This window comes from Copadichromis virginalis, linkage group LG2, assembly GCF_057382275.1.
Source record: "Copadichromis virginalis isolate Kocher_CV1m ecotype Utaka linkage group LG2, C_Virginalis_male_GT1.1, whole genome shotgun sequence".
Lineage (NCBI taxonomy): Eukaryota > Metazoa > Chordata > Actinopteri > Cichliformes > Cichlidae > Copadichromis > Copadichromis virginalis.
The window spans coordinates 11,573,433-11,592,420 of record NC_140619.1 but is presented as its reverse complement, the minus strand read 5'-3'; positions in this window follow the sequence as shown (position 1 = coordinate 11,592,420).

Sequence of the window (18,988 nt, the reverse complement as noted above, 5' to 3'; positions counted from 1 at the left end):
GGAAAAATGTTCAGATATTTTTCCAGTGCTCTGAGGGTTGGTGGCCAGCTGCTGACGGCGAGGTCAAAAGGAAGTTTCTCTGGGAAAAGAAGAAGACGAAGAAGGGGAAGGCTTTTTTGGGTAGTGAGTGGGGACGCCCAGTGTGATTGTGTGTTTATGTGGGAGAATATAAATGAGCTCGTTCCCACGGGATGCTGAGCTGTGCCAATTATTTCGTGTTGGGAAAACACTTGTGGAAAGATGGAAAGAGAGAAGAAGAGGGAGGCGGAGAGATGAAAGGAGATCAGATTTGGCCTTTTTGTTCCCAATGATTCATCAAAGAGCGAGGCTGTGTGTCGCCGCGGTTTGTTCGGAAACAGCAGCCGCAGACTGGCTGGGTTTGTCACCCTGATGGGAGGAGATAATGCACTGACACCAACCATCCTGCCACTCACTAAAGTGTCCTTGAGCAACACAGAGATTCCCACCAGCACAGCGCTCCCGACCTCTGAGCTCCGAGCTCACTGTGTAGGCAGAAAAACAAAACACTGGAGTACTCTCCTCTGGGGACGCAGCGGTGGTGGCAGCGTTAGCTGGAATAATAATTATTGTGAAGGCCGCGGACGTGCTTACCTGCTACTTCAATAAAAAGCTTTGTGGTGGGGTTTATTTTGAAGTAGCACTTTGTTTTTTATATAAGGCCATCAGTGGACAGACAACCCTGCAAGAAACTTTACAAGCTTGCAGCCAAGATCAAAATAAAGCCAAGTTCAAAGATGAAGGGTGATCCCACCCAGCACGAGCCACCTGGAGGAGTCTGCCTGTAATTCTCCAAGTGTGCACCAATACTGGATGAGCTACATTTTCCTTTCAGGATGTCAGCTTGGCTCCAACATCGTCAAAGTTGAACCAAACCAAAACCAATGGTCTAATTCATCTAGTTCGTTGTCCTCATGACCGTGTTACCTCGTTTCTCATTTTTACGGATGTTAATCTGGAGGTTTCATCATTTTTACTCAACTGTTATTTTGATTCCAATGAAGCTCCAATTTTCTGTTTTTTAACAACTTCTTTGATTCATTGACATAATCTGATCCTTCCCAACTTCATATTCCTACTCTTGGGCTCTACTCGAGTACCTTTGCGTGATTCACCACTGAAAATAATCTTATGCGTATATTCTTTATGTTTTGTCCTGTCTTTCTCTTCTAAACCTCCAACCGGTCGCAGCAGATGGCCGCTCCTCCCTGAGCCTGGTTCTGTTGGAGGTTTCTTCCTTTTAAAAGGAGCGTCATTTGATTGTTGGGGCTTTACCTTGTTGGGATTTGGCGCTTTATAAATAAAATTGAATCGAATTATACTGAGCACTTCTGGTCATGATTAATTTAAAGCAAGTGAAAGTACAATACTATAACAACTCAGCTTGTAAAAGATTGATGAAGCCTCCACAACATCACTATTTGGTTAATGACGCCTCATTTTAAGCCTCAGTGTTAGAAATCTGGCTGCTGTAATGTTGATTTTTTTGGAGCCCTAATTTTAAACCTTAACGGCATCCAAATGGATAAGTTATGGAGGGTGAAATTAGCAGAGAGCCTTAAATGGTTTCTTTTCACCAGGCTGTAAACACACAGTTTTCATGGCTCAAACATGAAGTAATCATCTGTTTCTTGCTGTCTGTCGCCTCTCTGCTTCACGCTGCAACTTCCCCTCCACGTTACACTGCATCTGCAGAGGCATTTAACCCTGATAATCTATTCACATTATGAAAAATTGATTCTGATTCAAGACATAAACTGACAGCCTAATTGAACCATTTTGGCTCCTGTGTTATTTCCCACAACCCCCCACCCCCACCCCACTCTCCGATCGCATTCCTCGCTCAGTGATTGTTTTCTCATTCCTGCAGAATTAATAGGTGGAAATTAGTCACACTCGAAGATAAACGATGTGGGATCATATTCACCACGCTGCACCGCATTAATCACATTTACATTGGCTTCAATAAAACACCATTTTCAAGGAAATCATGTTCATATTAAGGTTGGATTCACTGCTTTCCAGGTGTGTGTTTATGTAGACCGAGAAACCTTCAAGCTGGAGCGAATACTTCAGAAACAACATCTCTTTAAATGCATTTTAACCACATCATGGTGCGTACTGGACTCCTGACTTTGCGTTGTTTTGAATCACAGGCAGTTCTGGATTTGATACCAGACTGGGTCAAATATAAACTAGAAGAACACTAAGCACAGACCATCACCCCAGGCTAACTTAACCTGGGCGAGGGTCTGTGCTAAACACTTAACACTGCTGTGTGAAAACTACAATAAACTAAATAAAAAAGAAATGAACCAGATTCAGAGTATGGGGACACGCTCAGAAAGTCTTATAATCAGCTGCACACTTGATCACTGACAGCAGAATATTTTTAAAAAGTAAACTCTCCACAAGTTTCACTGAACTTGTTAAACTGCCATTAAATGTCCCCAGGGCTACGGCATCCCATAGTTATGAAGGGTGTCTCTAAAGAAATTCATTGAACTTTTGTTAGCTATGCGGTGATGGTGTAGCTGCTGTGATTGGCTGATAGAGAGAAGCAGCCACACTCAGGATTGCGGCTGCTCTAACCTGACTGTGTTTGTGATGCTGTAAAACTCTACAGAGCTCAGACACATTGCCTCAAACCCCAAAAGTCTGTTTCTGATCTCAGTAAATGTAACAGAGTAATTTCCTCTGTGAGTAAAAGATGCAAAAAGTCTTGCATGTAATCGACAATAGCAGAATATTTATCTATTATCTTTTAATCTGGCAGCATGTTCTCCTGTTAAAATCTGAGATTATTTCATATTACACATAAACGCAGACTAGGAGATTATCTAAATCTAGCATGTTCAATCGTGTTCGCCAAAACCATGTTATTGGAAAACACTGAAAGTAGTGAAAATATTGCACGTATTAATTTCACTATAAAAAGTTACAATGTTTTTGTAAAAAAAAAGTTTAACTTTAACGCCATAAACTGAACTTGTTTAGTTGAAGTTAATGATTCTAAATGTTACAAACTTTACACGGACATCAGTACAGGAATAAACGCTTTCAAATTTACAGGCTCACAAATCGCACCCTGGCTATCTTCGCTCTGTGCTGTTACATGATTTACTGATGGCTACATTCTATAATGTAAAGTTAGTATCATGGATCGCATTAGGTTCAGAAATCACTTGGAAAGCTAGCTAACTAGCATTTCCACTCAGAAAAGCAGTCAGGTGTTTCTTACATCTGATCCTGAGAAAGTGGCAGTTGAGGTTGAGCATAAGCGTCACATCTTTTGGACTTTTCCAGGAAATTAGCCCATCGGGTGTTAGAGAAAACTAAGAAAGTCTGAAAGGTCCTCTCTGGCACAGCTGGCTGCCGGCAGAGCCCACAGGCACGTCACTGCAACCCCTTCTGGCCTCTGCTCTGTGGTTGCTGGGTGACCCCTCTCTGGGGCTCTCCTCAGCTCTTCCCAGGAGGGTGGCACAGTTGGTCTTCGTATTCTGGGACCTCTGGATGTCTGGGGCCTGGATCTCCTCCATACCTGCTTCATGCCCTGGGGGACGGGGCTATGGCTCCCCAGACTCCCTAGCAGATCGTTGCATGGAGAAACCTTTTGAATACAAGCGTGCTGATCCACACAGGTGTGCACACGGGTACTCACAGACACAAACCACACCTTTCTTGGCTCCTACCTCAAAGCACATTGTGCGCTGTCAATCTTGCGTGCTGCACAATAACATTTAATATTTAGTATCTACTGTTATCTACTGTTAGCTAGTTTATTGTGATGGTGTTGTATTTATTATGTTGCTCTTTTTTGTTTGTTTTCTCTTCTGTTTTTACTTCTCTCGACAGGTGATCCGGGTGTTTTTTTTCTTTGTTGTTTTTTTTGTTTGTTTGTTTGCTTTTCTTTTTTTTTCTCTCTCCCCTCTATTTTTTTTTCTCCCTCTCTTTCTTTCTCTCTGTCCTAACCCCCAGCCATGTCTGTCCCCTCTGTAAGAACTGAAAATAAAATAAAATAAATACATAATTATAATAAAGGTCAATCAAATGGACCGATATGGCAAGGCCATGAGTAAATCCGCTTGGCATCTTTTTTGGCCTTCAGACAACAATTCTGATGACTGAAGATCCAAACGGGGCAGGCTAAAAAAAAAAGAAGAAAGAAAGTCTGAAATCTATATTTAACCAAAGAAACCATCCCTTTAAACACTGAATACAAATGTTAAACAACTAAAAACATGTAAAACATATCATTTAAATAATTGTTTTTTTTAAGGTTGCATTTAGCTTGCTGTTTTTTTCGAGACTGAGATGCATTAAATATAATTTTTATACTTTTTAAAATTCCAGCAGTTTTAGTCCTCCATATCTTCAGCTCTGTGCAGTGACCTTCAAGCAGCTTTTCTCTGAAGCCAAACTGGAGTCCTTGCCCACACACTCCATCAGAGTGCTGTGGAAATTATTATATCACATTGCCAATTTATTGTCAGGGCTTTTAAAAGTTTGAGAGGCTTTTTACACTTACAAGCATAAACACACCACACACACGTAGCACACGCACAAAACACCATCACACATTATAAGTAATTTATCAGTTTTTGAGCTGCTGCCTTTTAAAGGATTTTTCTATTCTGTTCTGTTCCTGTTTGCTTAAAAAGGACAGAGAGCTTTAATCACCCTGTGAACTATTAATTTGAAGGTCAGCAGAAAAATCAGACATTTTTCTATTTTACCCTTTTTATCCTGAGGTCCTTCAATTTGCTGCTATTTGCTGAAGAAAGCTTGCGTGGTCCTCAAATCCTAAGGGAAATGCCATCCTGCTGGTGAGGTCGAGGTACAAGACCTCAGCGGGGATGATGAGGATGATGATGGGAAGGTGGATGAAGGCTGCGTCAGTGAAGAGCCTCTGGGCTTACCCACCCTGGGGATGGGGTAGAAAAAGTGCCCTGAAAGCAGCTGAAGATGTTAATACGACTCTACAGACTGGCTCGCTGGAGCCTCTGGTGGATGTTTGAAGAACTGCAGTTAACTTCTGCAATGTGCAATAAAACTGCTTTGAATTTGATTTTTTTTCTCCTCTGGCTCTACACAGACCCACATTTTCTCTTTAGATACCATCACCATTCGTTTGGCAGCAGTATATCACTGGTGTGATGGTGATGAGCTTTCTTTCTGTCCTTGATGTCCTTATTTTTGTGTGTAGGCAGGTTTTTCACATGGAGGAGTCTGATGAAAAATACTTTGAAGACTGTCTGTTCTTTTCAAATATTATGCTTCTTTTTATCTGAAGGTGTTTATCAAAATATGTTTATCCACTGCTTTTGTTGCAGCATCTGCACTCGCTGAACCTTTGGGTGTAAATGTTTGTTTTATGTGTATACGTGATTCAGCCCTGAGAAGCTGAAAGATGTGGGCTTGTTTCTATTCAGCGTGTTTTCTACAGTTATGTTTGTAATTCTTTAAAGATGGCACTTTTGCAGATAATAATAAGATGCACTCTGATTCCGGTGGATTATTAAAGTTTGCTGATCAGCTCACCTTTTAAAATCACTGGGATCGCTGAGAGTTTGTCTCCTGCCACACTGTTCTGTTCTGCACTTTATTACATCTCTGTTCATCCTCCTCCCACTCACTGCGGTCACTGTCGCCACCTTTTAATGCGCTTTTATCTCATAGCTTTAATCTTTTATTTCATAATTTGGTCTTTTGTTGCAGTGGCAACCTGCAAATCCGCTGGTGGACCCCAGTGGTGGAAAGGTTTGGATGGTTGCATGGATGGATATTTGTTATTAGCAAACTTGGTTAGCAAGCAGCATTCTACTGTGTAAACTGAGAACATCACAGATACAGATACCTGCTGGTTAGTGCACCCTAACATCCAAATAACCTCAAGTGTAGATGTGGGTAGCTGGACAGTGTTGTGGCCACACTACTGTCTTTGGAAGAATAGATCGGGGTCCAAATTTGAACCCAGGCCGCTTCCATTAAGTGTGTTGACCAAATACTTATTTTCCACCCTGATTTACGAATAAATTCTTTACAAATCCTACCATGTGAATTCATGGATTTTTTTTTCACATTCTGTCTCTCACAGTTGAAGTGTACCTCTGGTGCAAATTACTGACCTCTGTCATCATTTTAGGTGGGGGAACTTGCACATTCGGTGGCTGACTAAATACTTTTTTGCCCCACTGTATGTTTTTCTGAAGATCTGAAAATGGCCAACTGTACCAACCTTCTTGGTGTCTGGCAAAATCCTGGTAAAATAAAAAAGGAACTGAAAAAAGAAGTCATCATTCAGAACCCGTTCGCTCGCTTACTGGCGAGCATCTTTCCTGTTTTTATAAATTCGAGACCCAGAGTGGAAGCAACAGCGAGCAGACTGAGCTTCAGTTTGCAGAAACAAGCATGTCTGTGCACAGAGGCGACCTTCAGCACTTTCAGTCTAAATAATCTGTTTCTCACAGTCCTTTCAGCTCCAAACTTTGTTTTTTAAAACTGTGAATCCTCCGCTGTGTCTCTGTGGGAGTTTTTCCTGTTAACAAGATAAAACTGGTGAAAGGAGAAAAAAAAGGTGACACTGAGTTTGAGTCAAGGCATCACAGAGGATGAATTCCTTCTTCTCCATTTCTGAAATATTTATTCTGTTAAAACATTGAACCACAGCCGGTTTGTTTTTAATTAAGTTCGTTTGAATGGTGTGAATAGTTCAAATAAAAAAATAACAAATCTGCATTTGAACACGTTCCTTTCATTAAGCTCACCCGCAGTTTACACTGAACTCATAAAGTGACTTTTGCTGTTATTTCCTTTCAGCCTCGTGTGGAGATTTCTCCTTAAAATGTGTGAAAATCACAAAATTCATTCCTTTAATTGAGAGTGGAAGCTCTGGAGTCTAATTAAAGTCAAAGCACATCACAACATTTGGAAACGTACCTTAATGATCTCAATTTTTCAGTTTCCAGTGTTCATGTTCAGTTTAAACCTTTTCTTCCAGCAGATGTTTGTCAGGCACCAAAGAGGGAGCCCATTTCTGCCTGTAGAACCAACTTAAATTAAATAATAGTTATTATTAATACTATTATTATTATTATTATCTGTGACTGAAATCTCTGACTCATCAGATCACAGAAGACTGGGTTAAAAATGTAAATGTAATCTGTTTTTTATCCATAGATACATTTTATATAACGCAACATCATTCATTGGGTTTTGTGCATATTGAAACCAGATCAAACCTCTCAAACTCACTGGCATTGCGTTGATCCATCGACCGCATGGGCGCATGGATGCATCCCTGAGATGGTCCTGTGAAGAACTCGTGTGTGACTTTATCTCTCGCTCACGTCACTGTGGAGGAATCTTGGCCCACTCTTCTTTACAGCATCATTTCAGTTCATTGAGTTGTTCGTTTATGCACAGCTCTCCGAAGGTCCTTTATTCTTTTCTTGCGGCTGCAAAATAAGTTCAAATCATCATCCCTCCACCATCGTGTTGATAGCTGGTCAGAGGCGTTTGTGCTTTATGGACAAGCACCTCCATTTTTGGTGACATTTGTCCAAAGGACGTCTTGATGCATGCTCAATCATCCAAGTAAGGAACCCCTTCTCCCCCCAAAAATGATTCTCTTCATCTGGACATAGCGTTTTCAGTGGGTGAAACATTTTGTCACTCATCCAAAAGTCATCCTTCAGTCTCGGCTGACTGCAGGTTTCCCCGACCAGCGACGGGTGCTAGTTTCAGTCATTGTGCAGCTGTACTGTTTATAAGGTTGGTTAAACCTAAAGTCTTTTGGATGAGTGACAAAATGTTTGTCCCACTGAAAATGCTACGTGCATGAACATGTTCCAGAAGTCTTGGTTTGTTGTGATGCAGATTGCCGACCTAAGTCGTGCTGCCATGTTCTTTTTTTGGAGAGAAGAGGCTTTCTCCTGCTTCCAAACAGACCATACCTGTTCCATGTGCCATACCTGGCATGAACTCTAACCTTTCACACGCTAGCTGAAGAAACAATGGAGCTCTTGGGGGGGGGGATAGTTTCTCTGTGTTGCTCAGTCTGAGCTTGGGTTGAATTTGCTGGGACATCAACTCCTGGGAAGACTGTTTTGAATGTTTGGCACTTGTGAATGATGGACTCGTTGATGATTGATGATGATGATTGTTTGGAAATTCCCTCACCACCCTTCCTCGATTGATGAGCACTGCAGTCGCTGACGGCTTTCGTCCTCAGCATTCTGTTAACACACACCTGAAAGCTCCAGACCAGCAAACTGAAACACGTCTGCTTTCATAGAAGTGCTCGCGCTGACTGATGATCACTTAATCACTGAATTTGATTGTGAGTGTCTGGATGCTACTTAGCTTTTTATTCCTTTGGAGGCATTAAGAGTGGACCGCCTCTGCATTCTGGCCTAATTTGTCTTAAAGAAACTGTGTCGTATCTGAGAAACGACACACACACACACACACACGGTGAGTTTCAGGTAATCCCTGGGCTCAGCTCTGAGCTATCAGTCTAATCGTGGACGTAGCCTTGCTGTGTGTCCACACCTCTACGGCTGGTTGAATCCTATTGGCTCAGGCAGGCACAGCAAATAACCGTTTAATACACACCCTCCCTCTGTGTATGTGTGTGTGTGTGTGTGTGTGTGTGTGTGTGTGTGTGTGTGTGTGTGTGTGTGACCAAACAATTGTCTCTTTTTATTTACCGGGAGGATATACTGATGTTAAAAGGCCAGAGGCTGGCTGCCATGCCGCTTTCCATTTGGCTCGCTCTTTATACACTGACCCCCGCGGGCATCGCCCCGCCCTCCCCACACTGCCTCCACCTCCGCCTCACTGCCTCTTCAGAGTCAGTGGGTGTGTTGATTGAGCTTCACAGCGCAGAGACCTTTTTCAAAGCAGATGTTTGGACTCGTCACAGCAGGAAAAGCGCAGAATAACCGTAAAGATGGCCGAGTTCCATTTAGCGCTGCATTAATCCACGCCATTCAGCGAGGAGCCTTAAACAGCTCACCTAAATGGCATGCAACCATTTATACTGGTATCAGCTACACCTGCACTTTTCCTGATATGGAGAGTAAAATATGTCAAAATGAGAGCGTGCGGTCTCTTAATGTGACACTGGAGGCGAATGGCGACTCTCTCACATCCCTCGGAGACCTGAATCGGCCATACACTCAGCCAAGATGACATTTTTGAGGGTAGAGAGCAGCCTCGAGGGTTACCAAGAGAAAAAGCAGGATCCAAGGAAGAAAAGCAGGAGGAAAGAGACAGGAAATGTCACGGGGTGCGCAGGATGTCCTCAGGGAACATGCTGGCAAGTTTCCTTTGTGAAGAGTCTTTTCCTCCTTCTGCTGATGAGAAGGTGGATAACAGATCAGATCCAGGAAGTGATTAGCCTAGCTTAGCAAGGAAACTGTTAGGGTAGTTTGATTAAATAAGGACACTGCACCGGATGTTGCTCGGGTTATTTTTTGGCAAAGGTGGTCCATCAGCAGTGAATTTAGAAACATTTTTAATAAGACCATTAGTTTTATGTGTTATCCCTTAAAACTGGCCTGAGGACAGAGTCAGTAAAAATGGATATGATTTAAAACACTATCTTCCCATTTAGATAAATTAAAATGTAACCCTGCACTTTTTCTGTCAGACAAATTCCAGCTACAGATACTGGATTACCTACTTCTGTCAGATTTTTAGATCCTATGTAGTTGATGCCTGTGTGCAGACCTTTGAATCCATCCAAAGGGCAACTCAACAGTGAGCAACACGTATTTTTCGGACCATAAGGCGCACCAGATTATAAGGCGCATTAAGTGAAACAAAACAGTCAGATAAGTCAAACTTTACTCATCTCATTCTTCTTGCTTCCTCCACTTCCGTACCATTGATTCATTAATGTTGAATTCTCTGGCAGCTGCTCTATTCCCATGTTGTTGCAGTATATTAATGACTAACCTCGTATTGTGGATGGATTATCTCAGTTGTTCTCCTGACTGAAGTTTGGTCAGTTTACTGCATCCTGCCATGCGATTGCATTTGTCCCTAACAATCAGGAACCCTCACGTTAACTTCGAGTGGAAAAAAGTTAGCGTTCGTCCTCCAGCTTCACTGTGTTTATGTTATGCTAACATAGCTGTGTCACAAGCGATCACGTAGCACATCATTATATACCAGCTAGCCCAACTTCAGTAACCCTACAAACGTCACTGCTGTTTAGTTTTCTGTTTTTATTTATGTTGGAAGTGATAGCAACACTGATCACTTTATTAAAGATGAAAGAATTTACACAGTTTTTAGCTCTCAGTGACGCCGAAGTGTTCGTTTGATTTTGGAACCTGAAGTGGACAGAGTTTTGGACCCAGATTACTCCATGAGGCTCCTGACTACAGCAGCCGTAATGCTCCTACAATCCATCAAGCGGTGTGGCTTCGTAGCTTACCAAAGTCATACTCCAACATTTTTTGACAGATTTTTGAGCGCTGTGTACTACATAAAATCGGTTCGAGGTCAGTAAGCAGAACCAGAATTCATACATAAGGCGCACCGGATTATAAGGCGCACATTGTTGAGAAAATTAAAGGATTTTAAGTGCGTCTTATAGTGTGGAAAATACGGCAACTTACAGCTTAGAACCAGTTACCAGCGACACAGACTCCAACACAAGCTCCACAGAAGAAAAACAAACAAACACCTGTGTGACTTCACACAGGATTCAGACAGAGACAAGATTAGAGAGCAGTCTAGCTTCTATAGGAAATGTTCTATGCTAGTCAGCAAGACCAGCTGAGCTAAGCGGACATTAGCTCAGCTGGTTTTCTTTCTTTAGTGATATTTAATGATGTTCAAAGGTTTACTAATAAAAGTGAGAATGTCTTGTAATGCAGTGACTTCTGGCCTGTGTTACGTGTGATGACTCTGGAAATATTGCTATTAGCGCTGTCAATAGATAGCAGCATCCACAACTAATGTATGCTTCCCGTCAATATGATATTTTAAGCTGGAGGTGCTTCGGTGAAAAGAATATTCCTTCTTGCACAATGCGCTTAATACTTTATGTCAGTCCACTGTTCCGTCTTGTTATTTTTTTAATACTCAAATTTCCCATCGAGAGGGCCAATGTGCGTTTATCATCTTCCATATTGAGATGATTGGTTCAGCTGCCCGTCACTACCAGATCAACTGCCCATTTGCGCATTTGTGAAGGTAACTCTACTTGGAAAAACTGCCCGAAATGCGTTGACAGAAACATTTTGAGTCATTCTGCACTCCAGATGCGTTAATAGCGTTACTTTTTTTTTATCGCATTAATCATGATGACGGCTTAATCTGCGTTAACGTGTTAATTTTGACAGCACTAATTGTTATACGATGTTATCTAAGATGGGCTGATATATTTTTCAATAATGTATAGTCTTACAAGCCCTCTCTCACATGGCTCGTTAAAAATATTCGAGGGAGTATCAGTCAGTTTAATCCACGCTGATGTAGTTCAGTGTGGTTCATATCGATGGATGACACAGAAAGAGTCAATCTGATGGTCTCTAATCATTAGACAATCTGTAAGCAGATGAAATTCTTCTCCCTGTTCTGTCTGGTATCGGATTCAAACTTCTACTGAGCCGACTAGGAAATGTTTCACGTAAAATGACACGATACCTCGAAACCCTCCTCATCGTCTGTCAGGCAGCAGAAAGCTCCGTACAGCAGTCCGCACTTGTTCTTGTCACGGCCGCGGCTCGCCGTAACACGGCAGTCCGGCATGGACGGGATGGAGGCTGACTGCGGCGCAAATACCAGCTGCCAATCGTCACACTCCTGACCTTTTCTGTGATTCTTCTGTCTGTGAGCGAGCAGAAAACGTCTGCTAGGAAACACTGCACAGTCAGTGAAGCGCAGGTGATCTCAGGGTGTGTGTCTGATCAATAAAACTGCAACACTACACTGATTACGACACTAAGTGAATAAATATACTGTTAAAGAATGGTCTGAATAAAGCAACGTGAACCAGAGGAATCCAGAACAGTTAATGGGCAATAAAATCTTAAACTCTCGGCCTGAGGTCCACTTGCAGCTCACGTCACCCATACTTGCCCGTATATTGACATGAAGAAATATAATGCAACACATGTGAACAAATAAAACAAAGATTTTTCTTTTGCAGGATCCAAGGTGAGTGTCTCTTTTTTTGACGTCAGACTTTGTGCCGTGTCTGTTTGTGGGCTTTTGACTGGCCAGCATTTCTTTGCACCACTTGTAGCTTTGGGATGCTCTTGACAGTAGTTTTTTATTGATTTTTTTTATTGATTTTTTATTGTTTTCATGTGGACAGAGAAATCTTTCAAAATGAACTCATAAACATCCCTCTTTACATACACATGTATCTGTGGATTTCATCCCATGGCCTGGTTATCCTCTCAACAAATTGTCATGGCTACTGAACGGACCCACGCGCAGACAGTTCTTTCAAGGAAACAAAAAGGGGATTTATTTACAATAGGGATCACCTTAGTGCAAAATATATGTACAGTGAGTTGGGAGGGGGTCCAGGGCTCCAGGGAGAGGAGGGGGGGGGGGGGGGGGAATCCACACACACGCTTCCTCTTCCACTCAGTCACCGCCACCGCTCCTCCGCACACACGCACTCCTCTTCAGCTGCACTCGCTCCAACACTCCACACACTGGCCCACTTGGACAGGTCCGGTGATTCGGTCCAGAATTCAGGTGGTTCGACGTTCCAGCGGTGAGCTGCTCTGTGCCACTGCCTTAAATAGCAGCTGAGGAAATCAGCCAGATCAGCCGCAGGTGGACACCATCACACGGGTGCGTGGGCCAAGAGTGACAGCCCGTAATGAGCTCCACCCAGGCAGAGAGGAGGAGGAGAGACAAAAAACCAAAACCAACAACAACAAAACCTGTAGCCAGCGTGGGCCAACCAGAGAGACACGGGGACCGTGACACAAATAACTTTTCCTGGTCATTGTTGTGATGCGTTCATGTATTGCAAATGTCAATAAAGTTGTTCGGGTGGTACTTCAGCATCAAGCTGACGGACCTGGCTAGCTCTACAGAAACTGAGCAAGCACAAACATTTATAAATGTTTCAACAAATATAGAAAACTCTTTCTGTGCAGTGTGGACCGCAGCATGTCTGCAAGCTATATTCACCAGGAAGGAAAACACTTCAGTATGTTAGCAATTTAAAATGATTCATGATTCACAATTCAAGACAATACGGTCAATTCACCTATTACTGGGTCCTGCTGCAAGGTGCTCTAGCTCCTCCCCCTTTACGGCAACTTCACTTCATTGGTTGGCCCCTCATACAGTGAGTAGTAAACAGATGGAGGGGCTTCTCTGTGATAAACAGAGTGTTTAGAGCAGTCTAAAGCCTGAGTTGTTGGCTCACAGGTCCACTGGACATACACTGAGCTCAATATCAGAAACGCTGGCCATGTTTAATGTGAGCATCTGTCACTGAAACAGGAAGTACGTGACAGGAAATAGGATATAGGTCCACAACATTAGCTGCTCTGTTCGGTGACTTTGATTTTGAGAAGTTTAGTTTGTCAAACTACATCTGTCAATGGCATATTTAATACACAGTAACACAAAAGTACTGGTCAGTGAATTCACTCGGGGCAGAGGAAAGTGTCTGAAGTAATGTAAATTGACACACCAGGGCCTCTAATCTTATTTCATACATTTACATCTTCAAGTTCAGCAGCTGTAAGTTTGACATAATCAGAAATGAGAAGAATTTGGTTAATAAATCCACACTTCTAACAGACATTTGAAGATAAGATCATGGCGCTGGATCAGAGCTCTGAAATTTCTCTCTGTTTTACTTTAAGGTCTATTTACAGTGTTTATTCCCTGGATTATTCCCATCTCTCTGTGCTGGTCTCCAGAGGCAGCTCCCAACCATTATCTCCATCCTCGTTCTCCCTGACTGTGTTTAACACGCTGTAATGACGGAGCCCGCCTCTGTGACTTCTTATTTTTTTCTCTGCTTTTGTGTCATTAATCTTCATTGGTGACCACGATGGTGGGGAAACAAACACATTAATACATAAATGGGTCAGTGCGGCATCAGCGCGGTTCACTGTTTCTCCTCCTCGCTGAATTTCAATAGACTCACAATGCACAGTGTCAGCAGAGATGCATGAAATATGATCATTTTACCGTCCACTGGCTATCTGTGTGACGTGATGTATGTTTAATTAGTAAATTTACATGCTTACCATGTCCCCAGTCCCCTCTTTTATGCATGCAAACACTTCATAGTGAGAAGTACGGGATACCTCCCACAGATTAAAGCTGCTGTGATTAAAAAACGCCTGTGCACACTCAACGGTTAGCACAACAAATTTTTGGTTATTAAATTCTCATTGGTTAGACTGTCGCCAGTCGAAAACACAGCTTCTCTTCTGTTTCAGGATCAATCAGTTAGTTATGGCAACCTGCAAAACACCCCTACATTGTCAAAACTGTGGACTCACCCAACGAGCTTTTAATCAGCATCAGCTCTGAGCTAACATGTTAAAGTATGGCTGCGTTTTGTTCACAGGTCAACGACCGCCATGACACATGTTCTGTCATCTTTTTTAATGCTTTATTGCAGGGATATAAAACTCATTTTACATCGTGGGCTGGACCACAGAAACTCTCTGATAGTGTAAAGACACTTAAAGACTACTAAAGTACTTTGGTGTAGTATGAAAGAATATAGTTGTTGTCTTTTTTTAATAGGAAAACTTTTAAAGCTTATCAAAATACAGCTAAAAGTATGCACTCCTTCACATTTTCCAAAGCCTTCCACTGGGCCGGATTGGAGTCTGTGACGGACCGATTCTGGCCCTCGGGCCTTGTGTTTGACATACAAATTCACCCAAATCTAAAAAAGCTCCCACCAGACCCCCCGTTTTTGCGTTTTTTACTCCTTTTTCCAGCATTTTTGACGTGTCATAACTTTATAAGTGCAACTTCAAGGTATGAAAAACACATATAAGCTCTGCTAAAAACAGCAACCAAGTTAATGTTACACAAACTGTAAGGTTCACGATCTAAAGATTAAATGGTTTACCAGCTGTGAGCATCAGTACAATGGGATCTATCATAGTTTCTGTAATATATCTATATTATTGCTAAAGCACTTCTGGATGGATGCAGATTGCATTTCGTTGCCTTGTACTTGTGACATGTGCAGTTGAATTCTATTCTTTTCTATTCTATTTAATAAACTACAGCAGATGAATGTGCATCACACAGAGGAACCTACCACCATGTGTGATTGGTGGCTTCTCAGAAGTTCTCCTTACATGAAATGCTGTCACAGTTGGCATAAAAGTGTCAGTTAATGCAACACGTTGTGATTGTCTGATTTAAAATCCTCTGTGGCCTTGCACAGAAACAGAACATGTCTTTTATCTACTAAACTGTGGACCAGAGCCAATGTTCTCTGTGCACCTCACAGATGTTCTGGATGTTTTTTTTTGTTTCACACTTTGGACTTTTATGAAATCAAATTTGTGCACAACTTGTTTTTAGATGAAACAGTTGAAGGTAACTAGTTTATTCCATGTTTCAGCCATTATTCATTGTATTTAAGTCAGTAATTCTGTCTCATTCTTTGCCCCAAATCACCTGCGCAAACCCAAAGCATCAAAGCGAGGATTAGAAGGTTAGCTTCTGTAGTGTTTTCAACGAGGATGTTGGTGACACCGAGTTAAACCACAAATGAAGACCCTGGAGTTTAGTTGCAGCTTGTTTAATTGTCTCCATGAACATGTGGTGAAAAACTGAAATGACAGAAAATAAACTCCATCTCAACAGGCAGAAGCATGTTTACATCAATAAAGTGCATTACTCTCACTAAAACATTCATGTTAGCAAATACACATTAATATCCAAAGTTATCTGTACAAACTGTCATATAAAGTAACTTACGGCGTTCCGGCCTGATAATTCGGAGTAGATGGCATTTGATTACATCTCCATACTGCCTTTAACATGAGGAGCCTGTTTCTCAGCAAAACCGAGCGCTTGACCAAAACCGGAAGTGCTTGACCGGAACCGGAAGTGCCCCGCCAGAACAGGAAATACATTTTAGCGATATTTTCCTTTTAACTAAAACCTATATACAACATGAATTATTCATTTTAACAACACATATTAATTTTTAATGGCAAATCTTTTTAGAATTATTTATTTCAAATTTATGAAACTATTTATTCAGAGAAACGCCTTAAGGGCAACACACTCCCCGCCTGGCCTCTCGAGGCCACTATGCTAAACGAACATTATGCATTCAGTCCTTTGGCATGAGGAGGATAACTTCTGTAACTGGTCGCAAAAATGTCTTTATGCACCCTTCAGTACATATCTTTACCTCAATTTTCCTTACTCGATCGTCCTTGCTTGGGAATGTGGCAGTGACCCTGGCCATGGGCCAGCTGTTTCGTGCAACCTGCTTGTCCTTGAGCAGAACCAGGTCACCAACTTGGAGGTTTCTGCGCGACCCGGTCCATTTCTGCCTTTGCTGCAATGTGGGTAGATACTCTCGCCTCCAGCGTGTCCAGAACTGGTTGGAAAGGGCTTGGACCCGTCTCCATTGTTTGTTGTAGAGGTCTTTATCCGAAAAGTCTCCAGGTGGGGATAGGAGGCAAGATTTCTGCGTAAGGAGCATTGAAGGGGATAGGACGAAGGGGTTCTCTGGATCAGAGGATACTGGGACGAGCGGCCTTGCATTTATTATGGCTGTAACCTCAGCCATGAGTGTGCATAACACGTCGTGAGTCAGTTGAACCTTATTTTGTAGTAGCATGGAGTCCAGGATTCTGCGGGCGACTCCGATCATGCGCTCCCAAGAGCCTCCCATGTGGGATGCGTGTGGTGGATTAAACTCCCAACTGCAGCCTTGGACAGTTAGGCACTGTTGGAGTGATTTATCCATTCCAAGTTCCTTTGAAGTGCTAATAAAATTGGTGCCACGGTCAGATAGCAGCTGTTTGGCGGGGCCTCTCAGGGCGAAGAAGCGGCGGAGGGCGTTTATGCAGCTGGATGTGTCCAGAGATTCGATTACCTCAATATGCACAGCTCTTGAACTCATGCAGGTAAACATGATGGCCCACCGCTTACTTTCAGCTACTCCGCCCCTGGTACGCCTGGTTGTTATGGACCACGGTCCAAAGACATCAAGGCCGACGTAGGTGAAAGGAGGACAAGTTTTTAGGCGTTCAGGTGGTAGGTCCGCCATGAGTTGTTGTTCTTGTTTTCCACGTAGTTTGCGGCAGGTTAAACATTTGTGGATTACTGAATTGACTAGTTTTTTGCCGCCTAAAACCCACAGCCCAGCAGCTCTGATTGCTCCTTCCGTCAGATGACGACCTTGGTGCCTTGTTAGCTCGTGATAATGGCGAGTGAGCAGAAGGGAGATGTGACTGTTTTTTGGAAGAATTACTGGGCTCTTTTCAACACTCTCAATTTCTGCGTGTTTGAGTCGGCCTCCAACAGAAATGAGACTGTCCTGTAACATTGGGCTGAGCTTCTTGAGGGGGCTCTGTTTTGAGATTGGCTTGCTAGCATCAAGGGCAGAAAGTTCCTTCTCAAAGTATGCCTTCTGTGTCTCTTTGAAGATGACAGTTTTTGCTTGAGCAATCTCCTCTGGAGTTTGAGGCAGATGACATTTGTGCCAGCCTTTGCATTTTTTGTTTGGATTAGTCCCATTGAAGGACTTTGCAATGTGGATAAGATTTGCCATGGCTCTGACTAAAGACTGAAAAGTAGAAAAGTGCTCAAAACGCTTACAGATGAGTACTTGGAGGTGAGTGACGTAAGTTTTTACTTCTGGTCTAATTTCTGAGTCTTTATCTGGTTCAATCAGGTCAAACCTTCCACTCAGTTGTGTTGTCTCTGCGGCAGGACGGTGGATGAAGGGTGGTCCGGTGAACCAGGTGGACTTTTTTAGTTGGAATGCCGACAGTGACCTAGACGCATGGTCTGCTGGATTTTCCTCTGTGCGCACATAATGCCACTGTTCTGGCTTTGATGACTGGCGAATGCGCTGTACTCTGTTGTGAATGTATGTGTAAAACCTTTTTGACTCATTACAGATGTAGCCAAGCACTACTTTACTGTCCGTATAGAAATGCACTGCATCAAAGTCTAAGTCTAACTCATCTTGGATGAGGTCAGCCATTTCTGCTGCCAAGACGGCTGCACATAGTTCAAGTCTTGGTATTGTAGGTTCTGACAGGGGGGCTAGTTTTGCTTTGCCCATTATGAACCCAACCTCGACCTTCCCATCTGTTTGAACTGCCTTTAAGTAGGCCACAGCTCCTATGGCCTTAGTAGATGCATCTGAGAACAAACACAGTTCCTTTCGCTTTGCTCGACTTAGTGAGGTGGATGTGTAGGTTCTGGGAACATGTAGTTCTCTTAGATCCTGAAGGGAATTTCTCCATGTTTCCCATCTGCTTCGTTTGTCCTCTGGAAGGGGTACGTCCCAATCTGAACATTCTGAAGTAAGCTCTCTGAGTAGGGCCCTTCCTTGGATTGTAATGGGTGCCAATAGGCCCAGGGGATCGAAGACGCTATTGACAGAGGACAATACGCCACGGCGAGTGAATGGCTTGCTTGAGGTGGCCACTGAGTAAGTGAATGTGTCTCTTGTTATTTCCCAAATGAGTCCAAGGCTTCGCTGGGATTGTGTCTCTTCACCACTTAAATCTAAGTTTTTAATGACAGGAGCACAATCTTCTGGGCAGAAGGCCTGCATAACTGCCTGAGAGTTGGAAACGAACTTATGCAGGCGTAGGTTGGATTCAGCGAGTGAGGCTTGTGTTCTTTGAAGCAAGTCTATAGCCTCAGCAGGAGAGGGGACAGAGATCAAGCCGTCATCTACGTAAAAGTGCCTCTCCACGAACTTTACTGTATCTGCACCATAGTCTTTCGAACCTGCTCT